We start from the raw sequence: 25,029 nt of genomic DNA, 5'->3' as shown, positions 1-25,029 counted from the left end.
TAACCTCTCCCTGACATTATTCAATCTGTATATTGAGCAAGCAGTAAAGGAAACAAAAGAAAAATTCGGAATAGGTATTAAAATCCATGGAGAAGAAACAAAAACTTTGAGGTTTGCTGATGACATTGTAATTCTGTCAGAAACATCAAAGGACTTGGAAGAGGAGTTGAACAGAATGGACAGTGTCTTGAAAGGAGGATATAAGATGAACACCAACAAAAGCAAAATGAGGATAATGGAATGTAGTCAAATTAAGTCGGGTGATGCTGAGGGAATTAGATTAGGAAATGAGACACTTAAAGTAGTAAAGGAGTTTTGCTATTTGTGGAGCAAAATAACTGATGACGGTTGAAGTAGAGAGCATATAAAATGTAGACTGGCAATGGCAAGGAAAGTGTTTCTGAAGAAGAGAAATTTGTTAACATCAAGTAGAAATTTAAGTGTCAGGAAGTTTTTTCTGAAAGTATTTGTATGGAGTGTAGCCATGCATAAAAGTGAAACTTGGACGATAAATAGTTTGGACAAGAAGAGAATAAAAGTTTTTGAAATGTGGTGCTACACAAGAATGCTGAAGATTAGATGGGTAGATCACATGACTAATGAGGAGGTATTGAATAGAATAGGGGAGAAGAGGAGTTTGTGGCACAACTTGAAAAGAAGAAGGGACCAGTTGATAGGACATGTTCTGAGGCATCAAGGGATCACAAATTTAGCATTGGAGGGTAGTGTGGAGGGTAAAAATTGTAGAGGGAGACCAAGAGATGAATACAATAAGCAGATTCAGAAGGATGTAGGTTGCAGTAAGTACTGGGAGATGAAGGAGCTTGCACAGGTTAGAGTAGCATGGAGAGCTGCATCATACCAGTCTCAGGACTGAAGACCACAACAACAACAACAGTAGCAAGTGTGCTAAGAATATTAAAATTTCAGTTCTGAGTTTACAGAGAAATAAAATTTCATTCTTGCAAGTGACTCATCTAAAGTTGTTAAATTTAATTCAAACGGGAAACAAAATTTGCTCCTCTAGAGCTGGAGACCGATCTTCATTGAATTAGTTAGTTCTCCACACGGGATATCTCTTGGTAAGTGATCAATGCTCTCTTCAAAATTTGCTTAGGCTGTCTGCTGTTATGGCCGCCAACTGGGATTCTAAATCGATAGGAAGTGTGACTTTGTATGAAATGTAAGGCAGTGTTCTACCTAGGATTGTTTATTGTTTAGTAATTGTGTTTGAGAACAGGTGAACATTGTGTGTAGTGTTTCACTAATGCTCAACTGAGTGAAGTGACAGCATAATAGCTAGTAGAAAGCTGCCAGCTTCTTGGCAGCCAGCAGTTATATGAACGAATCCCACGTGACCAGTCATGGCAGCAAAAAATTTTTCCAAATATGCTGGTGTAGAAGTAGTACATGGCTGCCAATTCCAGCAAAGTTACCACAGTAAAATTGGAATCATTCACTAAATTTTGTCAATGTGAGTGATAAAGTCGAGTGGTGACACTAGGGGTAAAGAGAGTCAGTTGCACTTGACATTACAGGGATGGAAGTGACATTAGAATAATAACGCACAAGCAATGTGATTTGGGTTTGTAATTCAGGTTTCAACTGTTGGCACCCCAAATTTAATTATATTAGCAAATAATTTTTATACCATTGCACCTGTCAACTGCGTGACAGGATTTTTAAAATTTGTGAATTGCTGCAGTAAAATGGTAATTTACATAACCTTCAGTTTTGTAATTTTAGCATTGTAAAACAGGTAGAAAATTGTTAAGTCCATGCGATAACCTGTATAATAATAGGAAACCAAACATTTAGAACAGTTGTACAGGTGAACATTATGTGTACAGTTTGTACTTCACTGCATGAAAATTTTAGATAGGCACAAATGAGAGCAGCACAAGATGATGTCAGGTCCTAATGTACCAGACGAGGAATTGCCTTTCGATCACAAGATGTCAGAAGGCAGTGTAAGACAGAACAACAATTTAGAAGACAGTTCTTGCATAGTGTTACCAGCAGTGCCAACAGAAATATTTTTTGCTAGTGGATGTAATGACATACATGGATTAGACAATCCATTAAGAATATTTACGCTGATTATAAAAATGGAACAGGATTTCAGTCAAGTAAAAATTAAAACTGAACCATATGTGACAGTGGAGGTGATGCAGATGGATATCGGTGTTGATTTAGTGACTTTGTTAAATCATATAGTGACTCGAATAACGATATGGCTACAGGTATTACCACCGATATGAACAATGTGAGTGTAGGTTTCAAAAATAAAGCAAACCAGCTGGAAACTAACATGAAGACTACTATGATGCAATTAGAGTGTAAAATAAATACTGGCCTGGATACAAAATTGACAGAAAAGAAAACAAAGATGACTAAACTGAAAGATAAAATTGATATTCAACTGAAAACCGAGTATATCAAAACAGGGCCCATGATATCCAATTTGGATTGAAATCTTTCAGGCAAGATTGATACAAATTTGGAGATGCATAACTGACGTAAGCCAACTGGTAAACAATATGAAGACTAATGTAACTAAAATTCAGACAAAAATTGCCAATATCAAAGAAAGATTTGATTTGGAAACTTAGAGAGTAGAAGGAGAGGTAGAACCTGTTATAGAAGGACTGCTGCAAGTTACTGAACCCACAGTTAGGACTGAAATTTTGGACGAAAGACAAGCCAGACTGGAAGCATTATGCAACACAATGAAGAGTATACTAGAGAACATGGATTCTTGCATTCAATAGCAAGAATCCCCAACAATTCATACTGAGATGGAATTGGTACATTTGCAGGTACAGAATCAGACACCGAGTAGTTACATACCATTTGTAACAAAGAATTCTGGGATTTTAAGTAAAGAGGGTAAGTTTGGCCCTCAGAAAAAACAGGGAGGTTGGCATCCTACCGACTTCATCAAAAACTGTATGTTGGGTTGGGTTGTTTGGGGAGGAGACCAGACAGCAAGGTCATCGGTCTCATCGCATTAGGGAAGGATGGGGAAGGATGTCAGCCATGCCCTTTCAAAGGAACCATCCTGGCATTTGCCTGGAGTGATTTAGGGAAATCATGGAAAACCTAAATCAGGATGAACAGAGGGGGGATTGAACCGCCGTCCTCCTGAATGAGAGTCCAGTGCGCTAACCACTGCGCCACCTTGCTGTATGTGTTACCCACAATGTCAGGCAGAGAAAGGACAAATTAAGTAATTAATTTGTTAGCAGGAAATGCTAAGTGATGGGGACTGAATTTGGATGTGGAGAATTTTCCATTCTCTGTATTTAAGAGTAAGTTTCTGGAATAGTTTTAGTCTGTCCAGAAACAAGTCCAATTGTGGTGAGAGCTTATCATCGCCAGAATGCCAAAACATGGATGAGGATCTATGAAGGAATGTTGCGAATCAGAGTTTAAGAGCTTGGCGTATTTAAAAAGCAGAAGGGCCAAATCTGAGATAGCCTGAGAACTCGAGAAGAAGCTGCCAGCCGATTCCAAGCCATATGTAGGATGTTAACTGGAATACTCTCTTTCAAATTCTGAAGGTGGCAGGGGTAAAATACAGGGAGCAAATGGCTATTTACAGTTTGTACAGAAACCAGATGGCAGTTGTAAGAGTCGAGGGGCATGAAAGGGAAGCAGTGGTTGGGAAAGGAGTAAGACAGGGTTGTAGCCTCTCCCCGATGTTATTCAATCTGTATATTGAGCAAGCAGTAAAGGAAACAAAAGAAAAATTCAGAGTAGGTATTAAAATTCATGGAGAAGAAGTAAAAACTTTGAGGTTTGCCGATGACATTGTAATTCTGTCAGAGACAGCAAAGGACTTGGAAGAGCAGTTGAACGGAATGGACAGTGTCTTGAAAGGAGGGTATAAGATGAACATCAACAAAAGCAAAACGAGGATAATGGAATGTAGTCAAATTAAGTCGGGTGATGCTGAGGGAATTAGATTAGGAAATGAGACACTTAAAGTAGTAAAGGAGTTTTGCTATTTAGGGAGTAAAATAACCGATGATGGTCGAAGTAGAGAGGATATAAAATGTAGACTGGCAATGGCAAGGAAAGCGTTTCTCAAGAAGAGGAATTTGTTAACATCGAGTATAGATTGAAGTGTCAGGAAGTCGTTTCTGAAAGTATTTGTATGGAGTGTAGCCATGTATGGAAGTGAAACATGGACGATAACTAGTTTGGACAAGAAGAGAATAGAAGCTTTCGAAATGTGGTGCTACAGAAGAATGCTGAATATAAGGTGGGTAGATCACGTAACTAATGAGGAGGTATTGAATAGGATTGGGGAGAAGAGAAGTTTGTGGCACAACTTGCCTAGAAGAAGGGATCGGTTGGTAGGACATGTTTTGAGGCATCAAGGAATCACAAATTTAGCATTGGAGGGCGGTGTGGAGGGTAAAAATCGTAGAGGGAGACCAAGAGATGAATACACTAAGCAGATTCAGAAGGATGTAGGTTGCACTAGATACTGGGAGATGAAGAAGCTTGCACAGGATAGAGTAGCATGGAGAGCTGCATCAAACCAGTCTCAGGACTGAAGACCACAACAACAACAACAACAACAACAACATGTAGGATGTAACGATCATAATTTTGAAGACTTTCTGGAAAAGTGGAGAGCGAGAATATAGAGCGCAAAACTCGCAATCGAAGAGGATTCAGGAATGTCCCTGAATGAGCTAATAACAATCAGCCACAAACAAATATGATGAGAGGAACAGTTAGAGAAGGCTGAGGAGATTGATACCACCAGGAAGGGGAAACTTAACTGGTAACAGGGTGCAAGATGAACTGGAAAATTAAGATCTGCATAGATATTAGTTAACAAGTCGATGAATTGCGATGAAGATAAATCATGAAGGAAGAGGAAGGCAGTAAGGGGAAGGATGATACTGACATGCATGCATATTAAGAGATTATCTCTTTCATTCAATACGCTCAACAGCTGGAGAAGCAGCCTGCTAAGAATTCAGCAACTTCCATAGAAGAGACAAATTCTGACTCAAACCTGCAAATAATAGAGAGCCATGTCAATTTCAATAGGCAATAGTGATAGCAGTCATGCATAACCAAGAAAACAAGAGATCTGACAGAAAAAAGATGAGGTATCCCGAAACTGTTGGAATTTATACAACTGACGTACTATCGTAGACATCCTACATAGATTAGAAAATTTGCAGGAAAACAAGGAAGATTTGAGCAGCTGCAATGAGGAGGTCATTTTTCCTGACAAAGAAGTGGATGCAATTGTTTTAAACCTGTGCAAACTGTTCAGAGAACAGATGGGGTAAGAAGAACAAGAAATTGGTCAAAATCAGTATCATTAGACAGCATCTTTTAAGACTAGCAAGATATGTATGATTCTGATGAATTGTAAACAGAGAAAGATGAACAACTGTGAGAAATATACACTCTAACAGTAAAATTTGTAGTGTCAATTTGAGCTAAAGAAAATAAAACCAAAATCCATCAGGAAAACAATGAAGATGTAGTAGGCGAGGAAGTTTCTGATACCATGGTGGATGGGCATAACCAAAATGACACTGTAGAAGAGGATGAGTCTCAGAATATGTAGTCATTGAGCTATGAGAGAAAGCAGAGCAGGATGGTTGAAATGGAGAATGAAACCTCCAGATAATACTTTCACTATAAAGATGGATCAGATATCACAGCAAGGCCTTGCTGTTGAAAGGATTTATTATGGGAAAATGAAGAAGACCGGAGGGAGGATACTAGGGTGCAAACCATCATTCCCATTGCAGTACATGGACAGGAAATGTTTGTACTTTTGGATACAGGAATGCAAATAACTACTGTTTCAAATGCTTTTCTTGAAATAACCAGGCACAAACTGGAAATATGTCAGTGGCCGGTGTTAAGGTTATAGGTACCACAGGAGAGAGTAGCAAACTTATAAAGTACCAAGTATTATTAGACTTTCAGATACAGAGAGATATATATTCGAGCTGAGCTGGTGACCCTCGCTCACAGCTTCAGGCTGCGTTGGCTTCCATCACACAGCTTGAGACTGCTGCCAAGGGGTGTCACTGAGGGGGTTTGGATGTGGGGATGCAAGGGACGTCGAGCACATCCTACATGTCCTCCAATTGGACCACTGCAGTGACCTCCCCGGGCACTACCTGCACTGAGGTTGACTCCTCACCCGTGGTCAAGTGGGAGATCATTCCAAAGTCTAGCAGGCAGCAAAAAACTTTCCATGGGGCCAATTGTAGGACCTCCCAGGTTCGTTTGGTGAACAGGTTTCGGGCATTATCTGTGGCTGACGATGTCTCTGAACCGAATGCAGTCGTCCACCCCATTCCAGAGGAAGCTTCTCGGCCCACAAGGTCTGGGAATTCACAGAGGGTGGGTTTGCTGGTAGTTGGGAGCTCCAATGTTAGGCGCGTAATGGAGCCCCATAGGAACATGGCTGCCAAGGAGGTGAAGGAAGCCACTGTGCACTCTGTGTGCATTCGGGGGGAGTCATTCCAGATGTGGAACGGGTGCTTCCAGATGACATGAAGAGTACAGGGTGCAGCCAACTGCATGTGGTGGCTGATGTCGGTACCAATGACGTGTGTCCCTTTGGATCGGATCAAATTCTGTCTGGTTTCGGGCGGCTAGTGGAAATGGTAAAGACTGCCAGTCTTGCTCCCAAGATTAAGGTGGAGCTCACCATCTGCAGCATTGTTGATAGAACTGACTGTTGTCCTTTGGTGCAGAGCTGAGTGGAGGGTCTGAACCAGAGGCTCAGGCGGTTCTGTGACCGTGTAGGCTGCAGATTCCTTGACTTGCACCATCGGGTGGTGGGTTTCCGGGTTCTGCTTAATAGGTCAGGAGACGACTACACGGGTAGTGGGGGCTATGTGGAATGGACTGAGCGGTTTTTTAGGTTAGAGGGTCTCACGGAACCACAGAAGGGGCATCTGTCAGAAAGTGGGCAGGTAAAACACAGTAAGGTAGTTGTAGAAACGATTGGTATTGTAGTTGTAAATTGTCGTACCTGTGTTGGGAAAGAACCAGAGTTCCAAGCCCTAATAGAAAGCACTGAAGCTCAAATAGTTGTAGGTACAGATCTGGTTAAAGCTGGAAATAGGTTCAGCCTAAATTTTTTCAAACGATCTAGCAGTGTTCAGAAAGGATAGATTAAACACAGTTGGTGGTGGAGTATTTATTGCTGTCAAAGGTAGTTTGCCTTGTAGCGAAATTGAAGTAGATAGTTCATGTGAAATAGTATGGGTAGAGGTTATACCTGACAATTGGAATAAACTATTAACTGGATCGTTTTACCGACCCCCCGACTCAGAAGACATAGTTGCTAAACAGTTCAAAGGAAACTTGAGTCTCATTTCAAATAAGTACCCCACTCATACATTTATAGTCGGTGGTGACTTCAATCTGCCCTCAATATGCTGGAAAAATTATAAGTTTAAAGCCAGCGGCAGGCATAAAACATCATCCGAAATTGTAGTGAATGCTTTCTCAGAAAATTATTTTGAAAAATTAGTTCATGAGCCCACTCAAAGTGTAAATGGTTGTGAAAGCATACTTGACCTTTTAGCAACAAATAATCCTGGATAGATAGTGAGTGTTGTGATGAATACAGGAATTAGCGACCACAAAGCAGTTGCTGCTAGGCTGAATACCGTAACACCTACAACCATCAAAAAGAAATGCAAAGTATATCTATTTAAAAAAGCTGATAAAAATGCTCTTAACACCTTTTTAAGAGACAGTCTTCACTCCTGATCCGATCATGTAAGTGTAGAAAAGTTGTGGAATGTTTTCAAAGAGATAGTATCAACAGAAATTGAGAGATATATACCACATAAATTAATAAGTGATGGTATTGATCCCCCATGGTACACAAAACGGGTCAGACTGTTGTTGCAGAAGCAACGAATATAGCATGTCAAATTTAAAAGAACACAAAATCCCCAAGATTGGCAAAGTTTTACAGAAGTTTGAAATATGGCACGTACATCAATGCGAGATGCTTTTAATAATTTCCTCAATGAAATTCTGTCTCGAAATCTGGCAGAAAAGCCAAAGAGATTCTGGTCATACATAAAGCACACCAGTGGCAAGACACAGTCAATATCTTCACTGCGCAATAACAATGGTGAAGTCACTGATGACAGTGCCACTAAAGCATAGTATTAAACACGGTTTTCCAAAACTTCTTCACCAAAGAAGATGAAGTAAATATTCCTGAATTTCAATCAATAACAACTGCCAAGATGAGAAACATAGAAGTAGATATCCTAGGCGTAACAAAGCAGCTTAAATCACTTAATAGAGGCAAGGCCTATGGTCCAGATTGTTTACCAGAGTTCCTTTCAGAGTATGCTGATAAAATAGCTCCATATTTAGCAATTAGATACAACCACTCGCTCACAGAAAGATATGTACCTAAAGACTGGAAAATTGCTCAAGTCACACCAATACCCAAAACGGGAAGTAGGAGTAATGCACTGAATTACAGGTCTATATCATAATGTCAATTTGCAGCAGGGTTTTAGGACATATACTGTATTTGAACATTCTGAAGTAACTCGAAGAAAATGATTTATTGACATATAGTCAGCACGGATTCAGAAAATATCATTCTTGTGAAACACAACTAACTCTTTAAACTCATGAAGTAATAAGTACTATCGACAGGGGATGTCAAATTAATTCTATATTTTTAGATTTCCAGAAGTCTTTTGACACCGTTCCTCACAAGCATCTTCTAATCAAACTGATGGAGTATTACCTCAGTTGTGCGACTGGATTCGTGATTTCCTGTCAGAAATGTCACAATTTGTAGTAATAGACGGAAAGCCATCGAGTAGAACATAAATAATATCCAGTGTTCCCCAAGGAAGTGTTTTAGGCCCTTATTGTTCCTGATCTACACTCCTGGAAATTTAAATAAGAACACTGTAAATTCATTGTCCCAGGAAGGGGAAACTTTATTGACACATTCCTGGGGTCAGATACATCACATGATCACACTGACAGAACCACAGGCACATAGACACAGGCAACAGAGCATGCACAATGTCGGCACTAGTACAGTGTATATCCACCTTTCGCAGCAATGCAGGCTGCTATTCTCCCATGGAGACGATCGTAGAGATGCTGGATGTAGTCCTGTGGAATGGCTTGCCATGCCATTTCCACCTGGCGCCTCAGTTGGACCAGCGTTCGTGCTGGACGTGCAGACCGCGTGAGACGACGCTTCATCCAGTCCCAAACATGCTCAATGGGGGACAGATCCGGAGATCTTGCTGGCCAGGGTAGTTGACTTACACCTTCTAGAGCACGTTGGGTGGCACGGGATACATGCGGACGTGCATTGTCCTGTTGGAACAGCAAGTTCCATTGCCGGTCTAGGAATGGTAGAACGATGGGTTCGATGACAGTTTGGATGTACCGTGCACTATTCAGTGTCCCCTCGACGATCACCAGTGGTGTACGGCTAGTGTAGGAGATCGCTCCCCACACCATGATGCCGGGTGTTGGCCCTGTGTGCCTCGGTCGTATGCAGTCCTGATTGTGGCGCTCACCTGCACGGCGCCAAACACGCATACGACCATCATTGGCACCAAGGCAGAAGCGACTCTCATCGCTGAAGATGACACGTCTCCATTCGTCCCTCCATTCACGCCTGTCGCGACACCACTGGAGGCGGGCTGCACGATGTTGGGGCGTGAGCGGAAGACGGCCTAACGGTGTGCGGGACTGTAGCCCAGCTTCATGGAGACGGTTGCGAATGGTCCTCGCTGATACCCCAGGAGCAACAGTGTCCCTAATTTGCTGGGAAGTGGCGGTACGGTCCCCTACGGCACTGCGTAGGATCCTACGGTCTTGGCGTGCAACTGTGCGTCGCTGCGGTCCGGTCCTAGGTCGACGGGCACGTGCACCTTCCGCCGATCACTGGCGACAACATCGATGTACTGTGGAGACCTCACGCCCCACGTGTTGAGCAATTCAGCGGTACGTCCACCCGGCCTCCCGCATGCCCACTATACGCCCTCGCTCAAAGTCCGTCAACTGCACATACGGTTCACGTCCACGCTGTCGCGGCATGCTACCAGTGTTAAAGACTGTGATGGAGCTCCGTATGCCACGGCAAACTGGCTGAGACTGACGGCGGCGGTGCACAAATGCTGCGCAGCTAGCGCCATTCGACGGCCAACACCGCGGTTCCTGGTGTGTCCGCTGTGCCGTGCGTGTGATCATTGCTTGTACAGCCCTCTTGCAGTGTCCGGAGCAAGTATGGTGGGTCTGACACACCGGTGTCAATGTGTTCTTTTTTCCAGTTCCAGGAGTGTATGTTACAATCAAATACAAAAGATGCAGAGTTGTCATAACTGAGGTATTGCACTACTGAGATCTGTGCATACAGAGAGCTTGAAAACTACTTTTATTTTAACTTTATGTATTTTATATTTTTATCAATATTGAATGTTTTGATGCAGGCAATGGTCTGAGGATGAACATTTCTGTTGGAAACTAGGCAAAGACTATATATAACTATGAGTGAAAATATTTCTTCTGTTATCCTTACTTTCTACCCAGTTCCCTCCTATGTATCTTTTATATTTTTCTATTCCACAATGGGTGCTCTTATCAGACATGTCCATTCCCCTTCAACTGACCTGCCTATAGTGGTATTCATTATTATAGTATCAGCTGTTTTAGATAACTTCAAAAGCACATAATCATTACTCAGTAACAGTGATTCTTTTAAATGACTCCCTTATACTACAGTCTATTCTTCATCATTATTAAACTGTGATCTGACTTTTTATCTGCTCCTAGATAAGCCTTACAAACCATTATCTGATTTTGGAATCTGTCTAACCACACCATAGTCCAACAAGAATTTTCCGATGCTCCAGGTCTTTTCCAAGTACCCCTCCTCCTCTCGTGAATTTTGAACACTGTATTTTCTACTACTAGCTAAATTTTATAGCAGAACTGAATTAATCTTTCTCTCCTGTAACTGTTTTCTATTGCTTCCCCTACTACAGACATCAGTCACAAATGATTATGTATATTTATATAAATCTCTCTCTTTCTCTCCCTAGTTGGACCTGAGTTGCTTTCAGTTCTGATGACAGAAAACATATCGCTGAACTTTTCACAGTAGCTCTCCCTGCCCCACCTTTCTATTCATGAGTTATTCACCTAACCAGAAATGCCCACCTTCTTTCCATTTAACTTCTCTGACCCACACTATCACACTATATCTACACTGACCCTTTGCATTTTCTTTTTCAGATTTCCTAACTTGCCTGCCACATATAGACTTCAGACACTCCATACTGCAATTCATAGAATATTACCCTTTCGTTGACTCTTCAATCTTTTTCTCATGATCACTCCCCCTTGCCACATCTGAATGGGGAATTAATCCAGAAACTTTTATCAATGGAGAGACCACGTCTGTTTTATTACAAGCCACATGTCTTGTGGATATGCAACGACAGCCAGTCAAAATAATAGCAAAAATTACCTTAATTAAAATTGACTTTATAGTATAGAAAGGAGTGAATGATTCACCTAAAAAAATCTTTCATTACCCGATGATATTAAATGCGTGACATATAACAAAGTTAAATCTGAAAGTAAGCTGAAGAAGTTCCTTTCTGGAAATTCCTTCCATTCTTTAGAAGACTTTTGGTTTATAGGGGTACAATTATTGAACTACATGAAATGAGATTGTCATAACTTCTGAACAGTTTGCTTTAGGATGTTCAGACTGTATGATTGGCCAAGGAGCACAAATGGACTATTATGCACTGTATGGTGTGGTTTAGTAATAAAGCACACTTTCATTTGGATAGGTTTGTCAATAAACAAAATTGGCACATTTGGTAGACAGAGTATCTGCATTTCACGGTCAAGAAGCCTCTTCACCCTCAATGGGTGACTGTGTGGTGTGCAGTGTCCTGTCACGGAATAATCAGTGCAATATTCCTTGATGGCACATTTACCACTGAACACTTCGTGAAGGTTTTGGAAGATGATTTCATACCCAATATTCAAAGTGACAATGGTTTCCACAAGATGTGGGTCATGCAAGATGCAGCTTGACCCCACCGAAGCAGGAGAGTGTTTGATGTCCTGGAGGACCACTCTGGGAACCGCATATTCTCTGGATCTGAACCCATGCAACTCCTTTTTCTGGGATTATATTGAAGACAAGGTGTATAACAATAACCCAAAAACCATTGCTGAGCTGAAAACAGCTGTTCAGGTCATCAACAGCCTTGTTCTGACACTTCAGTAGGGCATGCGGAATTTCGCTATTCGTCTGCACCACATCATCATCGCCAATGATGGCAGGCATATCGAACATGTCATAACATAAATCTGAATATATGAATTGATGTTTACATGTTCAATGATGTGTGTGCATGCCATAGTTTGTACCCCCTTTTTTTCTTTCTTCTCCCCCATATAGTTCAATAATTGTCAGCCTGTAGAAACTAGTAGCATATTTAGTGCAACAGCTTTACATACACACTTGTTTTATCAAGATAAATAGTGTATCCTATTATGTGAATTCCTTTGTAAATGGTCAGCATGCAATCAAAGTTAAATATCAATTAAGTAAGTATCCTGTAAACTACATCAGTTCAATATCATTATAATATATCATCCAAGGTGACTCCTGGAGCATGTAACTCATAACATTAATTTCTTTGGTATTTCTCTCAATTACAATGGATCCACCTATCACATTTTATTCCAGTTACATTTGTTTCCTCCCTACAGTCATATTTAACGTTTTCTTCTTCTTCTTCTTCTTCTTCTTCTTCTTCAACATGAGCTTCAAAGGATAACATTTTACCTTAACTTCTACTCCTAAATGTCCAACAGTATCTGATTCAAAAACTGTACACTCTATTTTATTAATTTCAATCGTGTCTGTGAAATACACAGGTACGGGTCAAAACTGTTAATTATGCCATTTAGCTTTGTAAAATTAAACAGTAGAGGCAAAAATAGATTAAAAAATTAATTACCTTCAATGTTGTCAGCATAGACAATCCACATATCTAAAACTTTATGCCAAAACCGTGGCATTCCACATTTGAACTTAGACGCAATTTGTGCAGGCAGACCTGCAAAAGAAATGTAACAAAAATATACTACACCCGTATCTGGATTGTAAAAGAAATTCCACTTACTAAGTTTCAGCACACATTGAGAAGAAAAGAAATAAAAGGTGACACAATGCTTTGGATGCAGTGTTGCTTGTCTTGTAATACAGCTTCCATTTATGCAAATTTCCATTTCATCATTAGATTAATGACTACGAGTTCACCTGCTCTGCAGTACGCCCCTTTCTTACAACCTTTGTCCTTCAGTCTTGCTGTATTTATCTTTATCTCTATGTTTATTTTCCTTAGATTTTTCTTTACGCCATTATTTCCCTCTTGTTGTAAATCACTCTGCATTATGTTGGTTCATACCTCCATATTTTGGTTTAATTAAAATGAGTCAACAGAAAACAAAAATGCCCAACCACTATAATTGAAGAGTGAGATTAAATTATGTTGAAATTGTTCACACTAATAATGGTAATATTAAAACAGAGAAAAGAAAAGATTGCATAGGGCTGAGACAGGTGGTACACAGATACACCACCAGACTTTACTCTGTCAGCAAGGAGTTGATAGTACAGTCACACTTCTTCTTTGTCTCCATGAAACACTCAATCAAATCTATTCATTGCTGGCTTTCTAATGACTTTCCTACCGAAAAGTTGCATGCCAACTGAGACAGAGAGAGACAGAGTGCGGGGGGGGGGATTGTTATATTGTTATGTATACATGTGGTCTTATGCACAAATACATGAAAGATTTCAATTTATATTCGTATCACACACTAAGAAGAGAAATAACTAACAGACATCAAAATGTATATATTCATACCAGACTGACCACAGCCCAAGTATAGAGAGATCAGAGCAGGCTGAACGGAAATAGGGATTATGGAACCTTTTTATGACAGAGTGCAGACCACCGCAGCCATCCATCACTTTTGAGAAAAACTCAATGTCGTAACAAGTACAATGTTTTTATTTATTTTTTTCATTTACAGGAAATTACATATATTTGTTTGAGCATTACTAACATGAAATAATTGGAAGTAAGCTGTTGTCTCTCAAACCAACATTAATAGTTCCCTTTAACAATTTTTAGGTGTATCAAGGTGTCGTACTAACTGTATGGGAAGTGAAGATTTATTTGGAAAAATTGTGACTTCTGACACAGGAGCTGAGAAACTGAGTAAAAAATTACAAACTTTGTATCAACAATGACGGCAACTACATGAATATGCTGGAAAAGAAATAAACCTTGAAAACATAGCACAGAGAGTGAGAGAGAGAGAGAGAGAGAGAGAGAGAGAGAGAGAGAGAGAGAGAGAGAGAGAGAGAGAGAGAGAGAAATACAAAATTCAAAAAGTCAGTAAATTATATGTTAATGTACTTAAAACTATAATAATGCATGGAAAGTTCTGGTTAATAATAATGAATTATTTAGGAATAAAGGAACGATTCACCGAAAGGCAGAAGCGCTGCGTTGTTGACAGATACACAAACAAGAGGTTTGTTTGCTAGCTTTTGGAATGAAATTCCTTTCTCAAGCTATAGGAGAAACACACACACACACACACACACACACACACACACACACACACACACACACACACACATGCACATTCCTTGCTCCCTAAAATCAGTGAAAACAGAACAAAAGAGGGATGACTGAGGGAGCTGGCAATGGAGTATGATCAAGGGTTCTCCAGGCCCAGCAAGCAATGGAAGATGTCCTAATGCCAACCACTTTGACCTCACAGTAGTTTAAACTGTTCTACTTGAGAATAAAATCCACTTTCAAAGAGGAAATGAAGTACGACTTCAACAGTCTGTGAGCCATTCGTCAAGATTAGAGGCAAGAAATCTGGAAGACCACACTTAACATGGAAAGCCAAAAGGAGCGGGCCTCCCACCCAGACATGAACTTATTTTTGTACAGCTCAACAACCATGATGTGGGGGTGGCTCATTATGTAACATAAAACTATCAATTCATTTGACACCGTCAATGACTAACTGACATAAGATGGAGGACTCATTCTGGGAGGAATGGAAGTAGTAGTGGTAGTGCAAAATTTATTAGAGGGGGCAGTAGCCCAGCAGATGATGAGTAAGGAAAGGTCATATTTGCACCCACAAATTCACACCCTGTGATCACCAAAGCAAATGTTGGACAATAATCACTTCTCTAGCCTTTCGTTCGATCAGTGCATTCCCTGGGATGCTCTCAAGATTTTGGACCCAGAGAAAGGCAACTGGGCAGGCACTACAACCACCATCTTTCTCTCAAGAGAAGTGAAAATTAATGTGGATGAGAAGCTGCTGAGGTTACAGCATGGTATTCAATGTGCCATTACGTTGCAGATCATGAAATAAATAATTTAGTGTGTTAGATTTTAGCCTCAAGGACAGGAATGTGGCTGATGAGATGTGTTACTGCTACATGTCACAAGCCGAAAAAAAGCAGCCACCATGCTGAATGGCGTTAAATATCATATTTGGTGCGTTTTATTTCTCACTGAGTACATGGTATGAATATAAGTTGGTTCGAAGCACCAGCAAATAGAAGATCCCCTCAAAATGTATTGTTTTAGTTACCATTTGTTATAATACAATGACAGGAAACTCAATATTCATAGGTAATGGCTTCCTGTTGCTGATATATTAAGTGTTATAACTTGAAATCTATAAAAATGTATCGTTTCAATGCTATGGCACAATGACTGCCTACCAAAAGCACATCTTTTTGGTACAATTTTCATATTAAATGTGAATTAATGACATTTGTAGGTACAGTTCTTAATCTGTGTATGTCATTAACAGTGATCCAGTAGCTATGATGATACTGTAGCTCATGTGCTGATATTCGTGAGAGAATATAGCACATCCCTAGCCAGCTCTACCTTCCTTCAATGACATGGTTTGATACACAGTTTGTGGTAAGTACTCTTCATATACAAAATACGTAATATTCATATCAAAGGAAAAACAGTATCAAGTCATAATATCAAAAATGAGTTTATTCGTGATATGTACAGTTTGATGTTAGAAATAGTGTGTACTGTGCATTGGGTTTGAAAACGCCAGAGCAACAGTGGCAGACTTGCTGTAACAGGGTATGGTGTTGTTAAAAGCTGGTCATCATATGCGCAAAGCTTATAGCCATGCCATGCTGTCAGATGTCATTGGGATAGCGGCCTTTAATTATCATTAAAAAAGATATTGTGTTGTAGAACGAAAAAAAGATGAAAGACTTTGTATGATCTTAATTCATGTATCAGTTATTGCCTAGTTGTGTTCACAGAATTAAGTAGCACACATACATGTGAGCAGCCTGAGTTTCTGTTATTACATTGGTGATACAGATGTATTATGGAAAATGAATAAAATTTAAAACCTTTATTGAGAAGTTGTTTGTCACAAGAGTGTTTGTGCAAGGTGCTCATCATGTTACATCCTACCCAGATCATGTCATTGAACAGAACCAAAATCATAAATTAAGTGAGGCTGAGAAAAAGGGAAGTAGACTGTCTTCGAGATGATTGATTTTTAGTGAAATGACTTTGGATGTTGGAGGCAGTATTAGTAGCCGTGATCAATTTAGAAAGGCTAGTACATGCTGTTTAAGTGATATACAGTTTTCAATAGTGAAAAGGTGCCATAACATTTCACAATGGTGTAATGTTAGCTCAAAGACATGAGTTACACAGCTGCACTTATGAATGATTAGTTGTGTGTGCTAATATCACTGGTTGCCTTAACAACAGATGACAATAACTATATGATGAACTGTGAAAAATACATTATTGCTGGCAATTATGAGCAGATTTATTATCACTGTTACACAATTAATGCCTGCTAGTCCAATTAAACAAGAATCTGTTAGGATAAAGCATTTATTTGGCAGAGGCAACAGTGATATTGACCCAATAAGTATAGGTGGAACTGTTTCCAACATCTCAAAGTTAATGCCTGAACACGGTAACCACCTCTCCCCCCCCCCCCCCCCTCTCTCTCTCTCTCTCTCTCTCTTTTTATGTGGGCATGTGGGGGACAACTAAATGGTGAGGTGGTCAGTCCCGTGATTCAAAAGTTATTTACCTAAGATACAGTGTCTGTTAAAAGTGGGTGGATACAGTGAGAGGAGTGAAACTATAAAAGGATGAATTTACAACAAATGCAGTGGAAAGCATAAAAGGGTAGGCCAAATGTAAAAACTGGATAAACAGAGGTATAAGAGAGTGGTCTTTGCATAGAAAACACAAAGAGAGGCTCCAACCACAACCACCTTGCCCCTGATCCAGGAGGAAAGCAAAACTTATAACTGAAAATAAAATCCACTTTTAGGTAGGAAACTGAGGAACAGTTCAACCATCTGTGAATCGCCAGCTAATACTAAAGACAAAGAATCTAGAAGACTAAACGTAGTATGAAGGGCCAAAAGAAGGAGACATTCCACCAATATATAGAATACATTCAGTCTGGCTCCACAGACACATTGTGGGGGTGGCTTGTTACACAAGAGAAAACAGTGGGTGAGCCTAGTATGACTGATGCATAGACAGCATAAGACAGTGGACTCCTTCTGAGAGGAGCAGAAGGAAGAATGCCAAACTGCAGTAGTCTCCTTGACTGTGCAGAGTGTATTACTTAGAGCAGCAGTGCACCGGATGTCATTTCACTTTTTGGCAAAGACAGAGTTGACGAGTATCCTCTTATATGCACCTGAAACCATGAAAGGGAATGGGTGGTAAGTATCTGTCTCTCTAGCCAGACAGTCTACCAGTTCATTTCCTGGGATGCCCAACAAGACTTGGGACTCAGAGAAAGACAACAGAGCAGGTGGCAGGGCCAAGGGCAGAGAGGAGTTCATGGATAGCAGAGACCAAAGGGTGATGTAGCCTGCAAGCTGCTCACTGAGTCAGCATATATTTAAACACTGCAAAGGGAATCCTGAGTAATGAAATGGAGGGCCCTCTTAATGGCTAGCAGCTCTGATGTGAACACACTACATGATCCCAGCAGCATATGGTGTTCCATGCTATTAGGAGGCGTAAAAGTGTATCCTGCCTTTTTTAATCATTTTAGAACCATCAGTATAGAGGATGGCAGCACTCTGGAATTCTTCAAGGATGGAACGTATAAGATGCCAGAATATCATAGGGGTGACAGAGGCCTTAGGGCCCTGAAATAGATCAATCCTAACTGGTTTTCCAGGCATCATGAAGGAGGGGGGGGGGGGGGGGGGGGAGAGATACACAGGGCGCTTTCCAATGCATGGAGATGGAGATTTTCCAATGAGTGGAGATTCCAACAGAGGATTGGTTGGTAGGTTGGCTTAAAAGAGGGGGGAAGGGACCAAACTGCTAGGTCATCGGTCCCTTGTTCTGAATAACACAGTGCCACAAGGGTGAGAATAAAACAAGTGAGACTGACAACACAAAATGGAGAGAAAGGAAAAACCACAAGTACTACAGAAGGGCAACAAACACTTAACTGCACAAAGGGGAGAAGAAAACCGCAGAAATGCAAGAAACAGGTGGATAGATTAAAACGACAAAACAGATTACCATGGCTGGCTGACCATAAGAATAAAAAGGAGAAGCCAGCCACTGTGCAGCACATTAAAACCTCCAGCCTAAAAGCACTAGGAAGTAGAACACAGAGGAACAAAGGACATGTGCTAAAACTTAGATCAAGTGTAAAACTAAATCAGCCAATGAGGCATTGTCAGATAAAATTAGTGGCAACGAGTCCGGCAATCAAAGATTTCGTCACAGTGGGGCAGTGCACCAGAATTTGGGCCACTGTCAACTGGGCACCGCATCGAAACTCTGGCGGGTCTTCATGGGGCAGGAGATAGCTGCAGGTCATCCAAGCGTGGCCAATGTGGACCCAGTAGAGAACCATGAGAGGCCTGCATGGAGCACTGCCACACATTAGTAGTCTCCTTACTGGCATGCCATCTGTTGTGCATACTGAGACTATGCCATTCTGTCTCTCAGAGCTGAAAAACCTGGTAGCATAAAAACGAATGCAGGTCAGTTATTGGAATGCCAATCTCCATAAGCAGTTTCGGTGTAGCCAGTTTGGCCAGCCTGTCAGCAAGTTCATTGCCTGGGATTCCGACATGTTCTGGGGTCTGCACAAACACCATTGAACAACCGGACCATTCCAGGGCATAGATGGACTCCTGGATGGTCACTACCAAAGGATGATGCTGGTAGCACTGGTTGATGATAGCTTGTAGGCTGCTCAAGGAGTCAGTACACAGAAGAAACGAGTCCCCAGGACATGAATGGACGCGCTCAAGAGCACAAGATATAGCCACCAGCTCTGCAGTGAAAACACTGCAGCCATCAGGCAAGGAATGCTGTTCAATATGTCCTCCGTGGACATACGTGAAGCTGACGTGACCATCAGTTGTCAAGCTGTCGGCATAAACCACTTCATGGCCTCAGTACATGTCAAGAATTGAAAGGAAATGACACAAGAGTGCTGTGGGGTGAACTGAGTCCTTTGGGCCACGTGAAAGGTCCAGACAAAGCCGCAGCCTAGGTGTACACCATGGAGGTGTACGTGAATGGACCTCGAGTATAGGTGGTAAAGGCAAGGACTCTAGTTCAGATAGAAGGAATAATGTGTGCAATGTAACTGGCGAGCAGTTGTGCACACCTAATCTGCAATGGAGGGGCTCCAGCTTCCGCCATGACGCTTGTCACTGAACTCGTCCTAAAAGCTCCTGTAGCTAGTCAAACACCAGAGTGGTGCACTGGGGCGAGTAAATGCAATGCTGAGGGCACCGCTGAACCATAAACCAGACTCCCATAGCCAAGGTGGCATTGAACAAGGGCTCTGTAGAGCTGCAGCAGCGTAGAGCGATCTGCACCCCAATTGGTGTTGCTCAGGTAGCAGAGGGCATTGAGGTGCTGCCAGCACTTTCACTTAAGCTGATGAAGGTGAGGAAGTCAAGTCAATAAGGCATCAAAAACCAATCCTAAGAATTGATATGTCTCTACTACAGTGAGGGAATCATCTGTAAGGTAAAGTTCTGGTTCAGGATGAACAGTAAGACGCTGACAGAAGTCTATAACACATGACTTTGCAGCCGAAAACTGGAAGCCATGGGCTAGACCTCATGACTGTGCTTTGCGGATGGCTCCCTGTAGGCACCACTCAGCAACACCAGTACTGGTGGAGCAGTATGAAATGCAGAATTCATTTGCATACAGAGTGGGTGAGACGGATGGCCCTGCAGCTACTGCTAGACCGTTAATAGCCACTAAAAGAAGGGATAAACTCAATACACAGCCCTGTGGGGACCCCATTCTCCTGGATACGAGGGGAACTATGGGAGTCACCGACTTGGATATGAAAACTGGAAGCGACAGGAAATTCTTTGGATAAGAATCAGGAGCAGGCCTCGGAGACCCCACTCGTATAATGTGGCCAAGGATATGATGTCGCCAGGTGGCACCTGTATTGATGAGGCAGAGGTCAAGTTGTGACAGTAAAGTTTCAACATCTCTGCCTTTGCAAACAAGCACAGTGTCACCCCACAAGGGTCTATGAGTGTCAAAATCTCCCAAAAGTAGGAAAGGTTTAGGGAGCTGATCAATCAGTGCAGCCAGTGCATTCAGGTGTACTGCACCATATGGAGGACAATACACACTGCAGACAGTTACTCCCTGCATCGTACTTATTCTGACAGCCACAGCTTCAACAGGTGTTTGAAGGGGCACAGTTTCACAACAGACTGAGTTCAGGACATAGACACAAACTCCACCTGACACTCTATTATAGTCACTAAAGTTCTTGTAATATCCCTATAGCTGTGGAGGGCAGGGATCTACATATCTGGGAACCAGATTTCCTTAAGGGCAATGCAGAAAATAGCTTAAGAGTTGCCGTAGCTCAGCCAGATGGTGGAAAAAACCGCCACAATTCCTCTGGACAATGACATTATCGTGAGGCTGGGAAGGCATGAAGCACGCAAGGAGGCAGGTTAGGCCTCAGGGTCATCTGCTGCCACTAACTGAGTATTTGTTGCCATTTCTATGCTGGATGAGGCATCAATGAGATCCAGGTCTGCAGGGGATGCTAAGATCTCCACTGCATCCTCAGATGCAGAATTGATAGGGAGTTGTGGTGTTGAGGCCACCAGAGGGTCCTGTTTCTTATCAGACTACTTCTTAGTTTGATTGCTCTCTTGCTTCTCTTTGGGGCCTGCTGGGAAGATTTTTCCAAAGCAGCTTCAGGCACAGAGAAAGACCGTGAACCTCTTTGTCCAGCAGCTTTTGGCTCCTTGAGCCACTGGTGAGTGTCTACCATGGCATTAGTGGAGACCTTGGGAGAGAGGGCCCTAAGGGATCCCTTCCGCACGAGAGGAGCCAGAGGAGGCTGTTGCTTCTCCAGCAGGGGGGAGGGAACCAAAGTCCCCTGCATTTGGGGATGACTTTCTCCCAAAGTAGGTGCTTTGGGAGCAATGGAGGAAGATTTGCCCCCTACCACCAAGGGGGCAGATGTATTCTGGTGGTCCAGAGGGCTCACTGTTCGTGGCACAGAGTGAGGAACCATTGGCACTTGGGATGGTGATTGTGACATAGCTGCAGCATATGTTAACGTCAACTGAATGGGGCATAATCTTTCAAATTTACATTTAGTTTCTGTGTAAGTAAATTGGTCCAGGGTCTTGTACTCCATGATTCTCTGCTCCTTTCGGAGTACTGGGCAGTCTGGTGAGCAGCAGGAGTGGTGCTATCCACAGTTGATGCAAGTGGCAGGTGGCGCACATGGAGTATCTGGGTGCAGTGGATATTCACAGTCTCAACATGTGGCACTGGAATTGCAGCGGGAAGACATGTGCCTGAACTTCCAGCTCTTAAAGCACCACATAGGGAGAGGGACGTACAGTTTAACATCAGAGCAGTAAACCATCAACTTGACCTTTGCAGGCAATGAATCACTATCAAAGTCCAATATGAAGGCACAGGTGGCGACCCTGTCTTTGGGTCCTATGTAAACACGCAGGATGAAATGAACACCTCGCTGTTACAGAGCTCATCATCAGACTGCAAGAGGAGCCCGTGATGGAAACTGATCCCCTGGACCATGTTGAGGCTTTTATAGGGAGTGACAGAAACAGGAATATCACTCACAAGTGAGTAACACCTGGGATTGGGCTGGGGATGCTGTCTGAAACAAGACTGCACTGTTTTGCATCTTGAACAACGCTGTCACTTCTCCAAACTTATCCTCAACGTGTTCAATGAAAAACTGAGGCTTCGTAGGTAGAAAGGAGTCCCTATCAGTTCTGCTACAGACTAAAAACCGAAGCTAATATGGCTCTCTGTTCTGTAGCCATACGTTCCTTCCATGGTGTAGCATTGTGTTCGATCTTATCCTTCTTAGAGACTGCTGGTGACATACGGTCATCAGCAAGAGATGACTTAGTCCGCTTCACTGCAGGTCATTCGCCCTAATGCCACCCACTCTGATCCCCTGTGAGAGTCATCCAGCCACAGCAAAGGCCAACTGGCATGATGGCCATTGCTGGGAGTCCTGATGCCCCAGGAAGACAGGTATCTACTCCTTGGCATACATGGGGAGTTTCCAACTCAGTCATCAGCAGTGTGATCCCTATGTTGTCAGGGGGCTACCACCAAATGGATACATGATGACCCAACCACAATGGACTGGCTACCATGCTGGATACTGAGTGCAGAGAAATCCAATATTGTCATGGGGGCAAAAGAGGACAGGAGGCAACGGAAGAAGATGACATACCCCAGAAAGTGTCCTTGCCGAAATAGCTGAATTGCAGGTGGAGATGCAAAGCCATGACGAGAGATTCAGGAGATCGAATCTAAGGGCATTATGGATAAGTCGTGCACCACATAAGGTGTCCTGCCCCATATGGCCCACATTTTCATAGAATTTTGAAAGTGACAGGTCAAACCATAGAATGGGACCTGAACTCATAGGGCCAAAAAGTGTGAGACTTCTTTTAGTCGCCTCTTATGACAGGCAGGAATACCTTGGGCCTATTCTAACCCCCAGACCAGCAGGGGGAGTGGGAAGTGAGACACATTCCAACCAGCAGTCCCACCTGAGTTTGGGTATCTTAGGAGACATCCCTCATTTGCAAACATGATGGGGTATATAGGATGGTCAGGGAACTGTCAAAATGGTGACAAGAGACTGTTGATGAGACTACTGTGAAAGGCACACCATATAATGATGAACAACAGGATCATGTAGTTTCAAAGTGGAAGGAGCTGCTGAGCCATAAACCACACAAGCATAGTCTAGTCTGGACAAACCCAAAGCATGGTAAAGATGGAAAAGAGTAGCACAAACTGCAACCCACAATGTGTCCACCACAAGACAGAGCACATTAAACTTCCGCATGCAGGTAATCTTCTGGTGGTGAATATAGGGCAGCCATGTCAGCTTTTTATCAAAAGTAAGGCCCAAGAATTGAGACTGTGCTCCAACATCTAGGTGCTGGTTCCCTAAATAAAGTTCTGGATCAGGGTGCACTGTGGGTCGACAGCAAAAATGCATAACCCGCATTTTGGAAAGAGGAAACTGAAAGCCATGGGAGAGGGCCTATGCAGAGGCCTGTCAGATGGTGCCTTGGAGCAGGCATTCAGCAGATGCTACCAAGTGGGAGCTGCAAAAATTGTCGATATATAATGCCAGGGTAACCTGATGGCCAACAAAGGTTAATAGCACATTGCTGGCTATGAGGAAGAGTGTGACACTTAAAACACAACCCTGTGAGATATCATTCTTCTGAATCCGAGGGGTGAATGTCGACTCAAACACTGAAGAGCCAGTGGGATAAAAACTCGCAAATAAAAACTGGAATGGGCCATGAAAGCCCCCGTTATAGAGGGTAACTAAAATTTTATGGCACAAAGCCGTGTTGTATGCCTTATGTAGGTACCGTGACAGTGAGTTGGCTGTTAGTACAAGCCTGTTGGATTGCTGCTCCCAATCTGAGTGAATGGTCAGTTGTTGACCATCCTTCCCAGAAGTCACACAGATACAGTGATAAAAGGCCCTGAGATTCAAGTACCCAACATAATTTGAAGCTAACCAACCTCTCAAACAGATTAAAAAGTACATTGGTCCGCATAATCGGGCAGTAGTTGTCAAGAGATGTTTGGTTCTTCCCGGGCTTAAGGATGCGGATAACTATGGTGTCTTGACATTGAAAGAGGAAGGCACCAGTGAGCCAAATGCGATTAAGACCCTGAGTAAATGTTGACCCTGAGTAAATGATGTCTCTGGGTAACATCCAAGTGTTGGATCATCTGGTTGTGGATGGCATCTGGGCCTGGGGCTGTGACATGTGTAGCGGTAAGAGCCTGCAAGAACCCATTCAGTGAAGGCTTCATTGTAGAATTCAGCTTGGTGAGGGTTGAAACCGAGGGGGGGTTTCTTCAGCTTGGCATTTCTGCTGGAGAAACATAGCAGGGTATGAACAGGATGATGATGGTATTGCAAAGTGTGTTGTGAAATGTCCTGCAAGGATTGAGGGAGAAAACATAGTGCTCCAAGCATTTGTCTTCTTACTTTGCTTAAAAAGGTAGCAAGCCTTAGCATGGAGACACTTCAAAGCAATAAGGTTGGTCTGTGAGCAGTGACATTTAAATTGTTACAGGGCCTATTGGCCATCCTCGATAGAGACTTGCTACCTCCTTGATCCATGATGGTATCAGTGAACGACAAGGACCTGTAGATAGGGGGATAGAAGTGCCAGTGTCATGAAGAATAGTTGCAGAAATGTCTCACACAACCGCATCACTGCAATCCAACATAGAGGTGTCAAAGTGCATTGCAGAAATATATATAAAGGCCAACTGGCTCTGTGGAATGCCCAGCATGGGG

At 42.3% G+C, this 25,029-nt stretch overlaps 1 protein-coding gene across 1 annotated transcript in view; it reads right to left on the bottom strand.

The window, feature by feature from the left end:
- The window catches only part of LOC124720293, a 209,700-nt gene that overhangs the window by 9,158 nt on the left and 175,513 nt on the right, over positions 1-25,029 (bottom strand). Inside the window, exon 8 of the mRNA XM_047245607.1 lies at positions 13,053-13,151. The gene's annotated coding sequence lies outside the window, so the exon portion shown is untranslated. The remainder of the gene's footprint in view (positions 1-13,052; positions 13,152-25,029) is intronic.

Source organism: Schistocerca piceifrons, chromosome 11, assembly GCF_021461385.2.
Source record: "Schistocerca piceifrons isolate TAMUIC-IGC-003096 chromosome 11, iqSchPice1.1, whole genome shotgun sequence".
Classification (NCBI taxonomy): Eukaryota; Metazoa; Arthropoda; class Insecta; order Orthoptera; family Acrididae; genus Schistocerca; species Schistocerca piceifrons.
This window is presented reverse-complemented; position numbering and strand designations above follow the sequence as displayed.